The 9538-nt window shown below is 45.6% G+C and overlaps 1 long non-coding RNA gene across 1 annotated transcript; it reads left to right on the top strand.

The window, feature by feature from the left end:
* Window positions 1-3130: 3130 nt before the first annotated feature.
* LOC131382717 (uncharacterized) lies at window positions 3131-9487 on the top strand. Its single transcript, XR_009212308.1, has 3 exons — window positions 3131-5114; window positions 7706-7729; window positions 9155-9487. It is a non-coding gene; the product is annotated as an uncharacterized LOC131382717 (long non-coding RNA).
* The last annotated feature ends 51 nt before the right edge of the window (window positions 9488-9538 follow it).

Below are 9538 nucleotides of genomic sequence, written 5' to 3'. Positions count from 1 at the left end.
GAGGCTCCAGGCGGAGACTTGACCCCGGACGAGTCTTGAGAGGCTCCAGGCAGAGACTGGACCCCAGACGAGTCTTGAGAGGCTGCGGGTGGAGACTGGACACCGGAGTTGTGGGAAGCTCCAGGCTCAGATGGGACCCTCCAGTCTCGGGAGGCTGCAGGCAGAATTCCCCACGGGGATATTGACCAGGATCGGTGGGTACCTCCGTTGTCTTCTCCCGGGCCTCGCAACGAGCCCAAGCGTCCTCCAGCTTCCTCTCCGGATCCAGCTGTTCGAGCACCTGCAGTAGAAGATCTGGAGGCAGATCTTCTCCCAAATTGGGGTACATGGCCAAGGGATGCTTGGCCATGATCTCGGCTTCCACCTGCTCTACGAATGCCTTCCGTGCTAGCTGTGCTGGAGAGAGCTTGGAAAATAGGGCTGCTTTCTTGAGGAGCTTTTTCTGCCTGCTTTTGGGGTCAGCTTTGGACCCTCTGAGACGTTTTTTTGGCATTAAAAACTCATCACGGCGACAAACCAGAGTGTCTTCGGGAGACGGACAGCCGTAGCGGAAGTCGTCCAGGCCCTCCTTCACAAATACCCAGTTCTGGGTGTCCATGGATGGGAACTTCAGGCGCCCGTGCTTGCGCATCTGAAAGTCTTTGGAAGGTGGTTGGTTACAGTACCGGGACTTGGAGTCCATGCCCGGGGACCTCAGCCAGTCCTGCGGCCTCTGGTCCCCCATGGTGGCCCTCGCTGGGGTGCCGCGTCTCCAGCTTCTGCGGTTCCTGATCCCTGCTGCTCTAGTCCCTAGGAGACCGCCAGCCAGGCACAGCCCAGGTTCCTTCCTGGAGGCGGAGCAGTGCTGACATCACAAGCGCAGCCCAGGTTCTAACAGGTGCCTAGTGGAATCTCATTGTGGGTTTCATGTGCGTTTCCTAATGACTACTGCTATTGAACATCTCTATATTTGCTGATTTGCCATCTTTATCTCTCCTTGGTTGAAGTTTCTGTGGATCTTTTCCCCATTTTTAAATTGTGTTGCTGGATATCATATTTAGTGACGAGAATCCTTGCTGTGTTCTAGATGTAAATAAATTATCAGATATATGATATGCAAATTTTTCACTTGGCTTTTCCCTTTCATTTTCTTAACAGTGTCAAAGAGAAGTTTTTTAATTTGATGAAATCCAATTGATCAATTTGTTCTTTCATGGATTGTGCTTCTCTTGATGTATCTATGAAAACTTGGCCTATCCAAAGGTCAAGGTTTAATTTTTGTAAACAGCACAAGATACAGATCAAAGTTTTATTTAAAAATATACCTATTGCTTACATATATCTGATAATTTTAGAACTATTTTTGTAAAGACTAAATTTTCTCCACTGAATGACATTTGGAAATTGGCAGACTATCAGTTGTGTATACTTTCTGAAGATCAATTTCTGGACACTCTTTTCTCATCTATTGATTTTTCTCTCACACAAATTTCACACTCTGTTGGTTACTTATCTTTATCGTAAATCTAGAAATTAGGCTGTATTAGTCCTTTAACAATGTTCTTTTACAAAGCTAGTTCTTCCTAGGTCCTTTGAATTTCCATAGAAATTTTAAAGTCAGTTTGTCAATGTCAAAAAAAGTCCTGTTGGGAATTTGATTAGGATTGTGTTGAATCTATAGTTCAATTTGAGGATAATTGGCATGTTAACAATAGGAAATCTGACCACTGAGAAATGTACAGCTTTCTATTTATGTGATTTTTCATTTTCTCAGGAATATTGTGTGTTTTTTGGTGCATGTGCCTTTCACATCTTTTTCTCTCCAGATTTTTCTTAAATATTGTTTTTCATACTATTATATGTAGAATTTTTTTAGTTGCAATTCCCAATTTTTTGTTATGTTCAGAAGCATTTTTATATATTTCATTGAATTTTCTATATACATGATAGTGTCATCTGTGAATAAAGACAGTTTCCCTTCTTCCTTTCCAATCTGAATATCGTTATACCCCCACCAGTCCAGTTGCAATCCTTCATTTTCCTTTAAATAATATCAGTTAAATTTTTATCTCTCTTATGGTGCCTAAAACAGCACTATGAAAAGCATTTTTATAAAAAATTTTAATTATAGACAAATTCAGCCTGCATTATTCCTTAAACATATCATTTTCTCATCACATAATAATTTTTTCTGTACATTCTTACTCATTTTTTAAAAGAAGTTTTCTCACTTCCCTTGTTAGGTGCAGCTGAACAATGTTTTCTACCATTAGAAGCAGGTATACCCTAGTTCCTCCTTGTAAATGAGGTATGATCAATGCCTCTCTTGCTTTTGGCTCCTCCACTGTAAAATACACACAGTGTATATTCTTCTTAGGTTTCTCATTAAATCAAAGAACTAGATTATGTGTAAATCAAGATAATCTATATAACATGACTTTGTGTAGCATCTGGAACAGAATAAGCATCCTGTAAAATATTGTTAATTTATATAGTATTACTACAGTTTGAAAATAAAAATATTCTACACTTGATGTCTATATAAAGGAAAAGCAACATCATACATTTACATATCACAAATATTTTCATTTATTGATTATAAGAATCTATGTTAAAGTCTCAAGATATTTAGTAGATTTCATAATGTGAGGTTGGTAAGACCAAATTTGATATGGATTTATTTTTGACTTTCTTTTTTTTTCCTTTTTTATTTTTATTATACCTTAAGTTCTAGGGTACATGTGCACAATGTGCAGGTTTCTTACATATGTATAAATGTGCCATGTTGGTGTGCTGCACCCATTAACTCGTCATTGGCTGGGCGTGGTGGCTCACGTCTGTAATCCCAGCACTTTGGGAGGCCGAGGCGGGCGGATCACGAGGTCAGGAGATCGAGACCATCCTGGCTAACACGGTGAAACCCTGTCTCTACTAAAAATACAAAAAATTAGCCAGGTGCAGTGGTGGGCACCTGTAGTCCCAGCTACTCGGGAGGCTGAGGCAGGAGAATGGCATGAACCTGGGAGGCGGAGCTTGCAGTGAGCCGAGATCGCGCCACTGCACTCCAGCCTGGGCGACAGAGCGAGACTCTGTCTCAAAAAAACAAACAAACAAAAAAAAAAAACTCGTCATTTACATTAGGTATATCTCCTAATGCTGTTCCTCCCACCTCCCCCCACCCCATGACAGGCCCCAGTGTGTGATGTTCCTCCTCCTGTGTCCAAGTGTTCTCATTGTTCAGTTCCCACCTATGAGTGAGAACATGCGATGTTTGGTTTTTTGTCCTTGTGATAGTTTGCTGAGAATGATGGTTTCCAGCTTCATCCATGTCCCTGCAAAGGACGTGAACTCATCCCTTTTTTATGGCTGCATAGTATTCCATGGTGTATATGTGCCACATTTTCTTGATCCAGTCTATCGCTGATGGACATTTGGGTTGGTTCCAAGTCTTTGCTATTTTGAATAGTGCCACAGTAAACATACGTGTGCATGTGTCTTTATAGCAGCATGATTTATAATCCTTTGGGTATATACCCAGCAATGAGATGGCTGGGTCAAATGGTATTTCTAGTTCCAGATGCTTGAAGAGTCACTACACTGTCTTCCACAATGGTTGAACTAGTTTACAGTCCCACCAACAGTGTAAAATGTTCCTATTTCTCCACATCCTCTCCAGCACCTGTTTCCTGACTTCTTAATGATGGCCATTCTAACTGGTGTGAGATGGTATCTCACTGTGGTTTTGATTTCATTTCTCTGATGACCCATGATGATGAGCATTTGTTCATGTGTCTTTTGGCTGCATAAATGTCTTCTTTTGAGAAGTGTCTGTTCCTATCCTTTGCCCACATTTGATGTGGTTGTTTGTTTTTTTCTTGTAAATTTGTTTGAATTCTTTGTAGATTCTGGATATTAGTCCTTTGTCAGATGAGTAGATTACAAATATTTTTTCCCATTCTGTAGGTTGCCTGTTCACTCTGATGGTAGTTTCTTTTGCTGTGCAGAAGCTCTTTAGTTTAATAGAAAAGTCTACGGAGACTGTATGTTACATTCAAGAGCCAATGCTTCAAGAATTCTCTATAACAATACTCCAGCTAGCAAGCTCATGTGAGTACTCACTTATCTCACAGCTGAATGTCACCACACCCAGCTAATTTTTAATTAAAAAAATTTTTTTTGCAACAGGGTCTCGCTCTGTCACCGAGGTTGGAATGCAGTGGCAACATCTTGGCTCACTGCAACCTCTGCCTCCTGCGTTCAAGCAGTTCCCCGAGTAACTGGCAATAGAAGCATGCACCACCACGCCTGGCTAATTTTGGTATTTTTAGTAGAGACGGGGGTCTCCCTATGTTGCCCAGGCTGGTCTTGAACTTCTGGCCTCAAGCAATCCACCTTCCTTGGCCTCCCAAAGTGATGGGTTTACAGGCATGACCCACCACGCCTAGCCCAAGTTTTTTGTAGAGATGGAATCTCACTATGTTGCCCAGACTGGTGTTGACTCCCAGGCTCCAGTGATCCTCTGGCCTCAGCCTCCCAAAGTTCTGGAATTACAGCCATTCTTTACGCTTTTACTCTCTCTTTTTTTTTTTTTTTTTTTAGACAGAGTCTCACTCTGTCACCCAGCCTGGAGTGCAGTGGCACAATCTTGGCTCATTGCAACCTCCACCTCTCAGGTTCAAGAGATTCTCCTGCCTCAGCCTCCCGAGTAGCTGGGACTACAGGCACCTGCCACCATGCCCGGGTAATTTGTTTGTATTTTTAGTAGAGATGGGGTTTCAGCGTGTTGGTCAGGCTGGTCTCGAACTCCTGACCTCATGATTTGCCCGCCTCAGCCTCCCAAAGTGCTGGGATTACACGCATGAGCCACTGTGCCTGGCCGGAAGATTTCTTTCTGTCTTGCAATCCTTTATTATAGATTGCCTGACATGTTCATCCCATTCAGGTTTCATGCCAGTTCAGTAATAAAATAATTACCTTTTTGCTTGTTTGAGATGGAATTTTTGCTCTTGTTGCCCAGGCTGGAGTGCAGTGGCGCAATCTTGGCTCAACACAACCTCCGCCTCCTGGGTTCAAGCGATTCTCCTGCCTCAGCCTCCTGAGTAGCTGAGATTACAGGCATGCGCCACCACAGCCAGGTAAGTTTGTATTTTTAGTAGAGATGGGGTTTCAGCATGTTGGTCAGGCTGGTCTCCAACCCTTGGCCTCGTGATCCAACCGCCTCAGCTGCCCAAAGTGCTGGGATGACAGGCGTGAGCCACTGGGCCCAGTCAATAATTGCCTTTGTTTTCTAGATGTGTAGAGAGGTTTTCTGGATTAGGGGAAGGTTTATGTGTTGATGCTATTTGCCCCAAAAAGTTACACACACTGGCCTCTCCTTGAGCTGTTTGGAGTATTAGAGACAAGACAAGGAGATGGAATTTTTTTTTTTTTTTTTGAGATGGAGTTTTGCTCTTGTTGCCCAGGCTGGAGTGCAGTGGCACGACCTCGGCTCACTACAACCTCCACCTCCTGGGTTCAAGTGATTCTCCTGCCTCAGCCTCCCAAGTAGCTGGGATGACAGGCGCCTGCCACCGCGCCTGGCTAATTTTGTATTTTTAGTAGAGACGGGGTTTCACCATGTTCTCCAGGCTGGTGTCAAACTCTTGACCTCAGGTGATGCACCCGCCTCGGCCTCCCAAAGTGCTGGGATGACAGGCGTGAGCCACCGCACTCGGCTAATGCTGTCTTCTTCATGGTCATACAACTTCCCCAGAGAGAGAATTTACAACACTCATCATTTCTCAGAGGTTTTTGCTTTTAGTCAGAAAAGGGAAGCTCCAAGAAGGTTCTTTCTAGATCCGTTGATTCTCAAATGTCTCAGTTCAGAATAATTTATATGCCAATGTGGCTATTTTTTTTTTTCTGAGACGGAGTGTCACTCTGTCACCCAGGCCAGAGTGCAGTGGCGTGGTCCGGTTCACTGCAACCTCAGCCTCCAGGGTTCAAGCGATTCCCCTGCCTCAGCCTCCTGAGTAGCTGGGACTACAGGCACCCACCATCATGCCCAGCCAATATTTTTTTCTTTCTTTTCTTTTTTTTTTGTATTTTAGTAGAGACGGGGTTTCGCCATGTTGGCCAGGATGGTCTCGATCCCCTGACCTTGTGATCCACCTACCTCGGCCTCCCAAAATGCTGGGATTACAGGCATGAGCCACTGCACTCAGCCTGTTTTGTCAACCTTATGATCTCTGTTTTTTGTTTGTTTGTTTTGAGACAAGAGTCTCACTCTGTCACCCAAGTTCGAGTACAGTGGCGTGATCTCAGCTCACTACAACCTCCACCTCCCAGGTTCAAGTGACTCTCTTGCCTCTGCCTCCCAAGTAGCTGGGATTACAGGCAGACACCACCACGTCCAGCTAATTTTTGTAATTTTTCTTAGCAGACATGGGGTTTCACCATGTCGGCCAGGCTAGTCTTGAACTCCTGACCTCAGGTGACCTGCCCTCCTCGGCCTCCCAAAGTGCTGGGATTAGATTACAGTTAGCCACCACGCTCAGCCCCAACTTGGCATATTTTGGATTGACCCATTCTGGTCCTTTTTAAGAACTGCAGACAGCGGCCGGGCACGGTGGCTCATGCCTATAATCCCAGCACTTTGGGAGGCTGTGAGGTGGGCAGATCACGAGGTCAGGAGATCGAGACGATCCTGGTCAACACGATGAAACCCCCATCTCTACTAAAAATACAAAAAATTAGCCAGGCGACGTGGCAGGCGCCTGTAGTCCCAGCTACTCAGGAGGCTGAGGCAGGAGAATGGCATGAACCCGAATGCAGAGCTTGCAGTGAGCCGAGATCGTGCCACTGCACTCCAGCCTAGGCGACAGAGCGAGACTCCGTCTCAAAAAAAAAAAAAAAAAGAACTGCAGACAGCATTTCAGTACATGCTTGGGGGTTAACTTAAACAGTGACCATCACCAAGCAAAATCTTAAAATGTGAGCAATGTGGAGCTAAACGGACTGCAAAAGGAGACCCTTGTGTACTGTAGGAAGTGTAACAAAAAGGCAGAATCCTGCTTCTTCAGTGTAGCTGAGAACATCCACATCATGCAACTCAGATTTTTTGCCACACTGTTCATGCCTGTGAATGGCCACAAACTTGCCCCAAGTATCGGCCGGGTGCGGTGGCTCATGCCTGTAAATTCCATCACTTTGGGAGGCCGAGGTGGGCGGATCACATCATGAGGTCGGCAGTTCCAGACCAGCGTGGTGAAACCCCTTTTCTACTAAAAATACAAAATTACCCCAGCATGGTGGCTCATGCCTGTAATCCCAGAAGTTTTGGAGGCTGAGGCAGAAGCATTTCTTGATCCCAGGATTTCAGGACCAGCCTGGGCAATATAATAACACCCTATCTTTTTTGTTTTTTTGAGACAGAGTCTCGCTCTGTTGCCCAGGCTGGAGTGCAATGGCGCCATCTTGGGTCAATGCAACCTCCACCTCCCAGGTTCAAGCTATTCTCCTGTCTCAGCCTCCCAAGTAGCTGGGATGACAGACGCCTGCCACCATGCCTGGCTAATTTTTTTTGTATTTTTAGTAGAGACGGAGTTTCACCGTGTTAGCCAGGATAGTCTCAATCTCCTGACCTCGTGATCCGCCCGCCTCAGCCTCCCAAAGTGCTGGGATTACAGGTGTCAGTCACCGTGCCTGGCCCACTTACCATCTTAATGGTGTTATTTTTTTTTTACAGGGTAGCTCCCCAAAGAAAGATCCTGTAAGTATCTTTTTCTTTCTCAATGACATCCTATGATTGGGCCATGAGTCACCTCCAAGTTCAGCCCTCATTTCATGGAACTGTTTAGTTGTGGGGCCCTTTGTGGTCACAGGGCAGCTTTCAGAGGATCCATGGTTTTCCTGAATGTCCCTGGCTCAGCCACTCAACATCCACACAGTGGAAAGAGCGACATCCTTCCTCCAAAGCTGCTCACTGAAAGATTTTCAGATCAAAAATTCTAGTGGGTTGAACAGTGACCCTTAAAATTGATGTCCACGTTAACCTCAGAATGGGACATTATTTCAAAATAAGGTCTTTGCAGATGTAATGAAGAATCTGAAGATGAGCTGGGCGCAGTGGCTCATGCCTGTAATCCCAGCACTTTGGAAGGCTGAGGCAGGCGGATCACGAGGTCAGGAGATTGAGACAATCCTGGCTAACATGGTGAAACCCTGTCTCTACTAAAAATACAAAAAATTAGCCAGGCGTGGTGGCAGGTGTCTGTAGTCCCAGCTACTCAGGAGGCTGAGGCAGGAGAGTGGTGTGAACCCGGGAGGCAGAGCTTGCAGCGAGCCAAGATAACACCACTGCACTCCAGCCTGGGTGACAGAGCGAGACTCCATCTCAAAATAAATAAAATAAAATAAAATAAAATAGAAAATAAGGTCTTTGCAGATGTAATGAAGTAAAGAATCTGAAGATGGGCTGGGTGCAGTGGCTCACGCCTGTAATCCCTTTGGGGGATTACAGGGACTTTGGGAGGCTGAGGTGGGCAGATCACCTGAGGTCAAGAGTTCAAGACCAGCCTGGCCAACATGGTGAAATGCTGTCTCTACTAAAAATACAAAAATTAGCCAGCATGGTCTCAGGGACTTGTAATCCCAGCTACTGGGGAGGCTGAGGCAGGAGAATTGCTTGAACCCATGAGGCAGAGGTTGCAGTGAGCTGAGATCATACCATTGCAGTCCAGCCTGGGAGACAGACTGACACTCTGTCTCAAAAAAAGAAAAAAAGAATCTGAAGATGAGATCATCCTGAATTTAGAATGGGCCCTAAATCAATAACAGGTGTCCTTATCATAGACAGAAGAGGAGACACAGACACAGAGGAGAAGGCCACGTGGAGACAGAGGCAGAGACTGCAGTGATGCGGCCACAAGCCCAGGGATGCCTGGAGCCCCCGGATGCCTGGAGCCCCCAGGGGATGGGAGAGGCAGGAAGGATCCTCCCCTAGAGCCTCCAGAATGAACTAGATACAATTGTAGTGGATTGAATAGTGGCCCCCAGAAAAATTTGTCCATATCCTAATGCTCAGAGCCTGTGAGTAAGACCTTATCTGGAAATAGGGTCTTTGCAGATGTGATTAAGTTAAGGACCTTGAGATTGGATCATTCTGGATTAAGGTGGACCCTAAATGCAATGACAGGTGTCTTTGTAAGAGACAGAAGAGGAGACACAGATACAGAGGAGAAGGCCACGTGGAGACGGAGGCAGAGACTGGAGTGATGGGACCACAAGCCCAGGGATGTCTGGAGCCCCCAGGAGCTGGGAGAGGTAGGAAGGATCCTCCCCTAGAGCCTCCGGAGGGAGCATGGCCCTGAGATGCGTTTCTCAGACTTCTGGTCTGCAGAACTAGGAAATAACCTATTTTTATTTTATTTTATTATTATTATTATTTTTGAGACGGAGTTTCACTCTTGTTGCCCAGGCTGGAGTGCAGTGGCACGATCTCTGCTCACCACAACCTCCGCCTCTCGGGTTAAAGCAATTCTCCTGCCTCAGTCTCCCGAGTAGCTGGGATTACAGGCAC

This window comes from Hylobates moloch, unplaced genomic scaffold, assembly GCF_009828535.3.
Source record: "Hylobates moloch isolate HMO894 unplaced genomic scaffold, HMol_V3 SCAFFOLD_1931, whole genome shotgun sequence".
Lineage (NCBI taxonomy): Eukaryota > Metazoa > Chordata > Mammalia > Primates > Hylobatidae > Hylobates > Hylobates moloch.
Note: the sequence above shows the minus strand (reverse complement) of the source record. Positions and strands in the feature narration are given on the sequence as shown.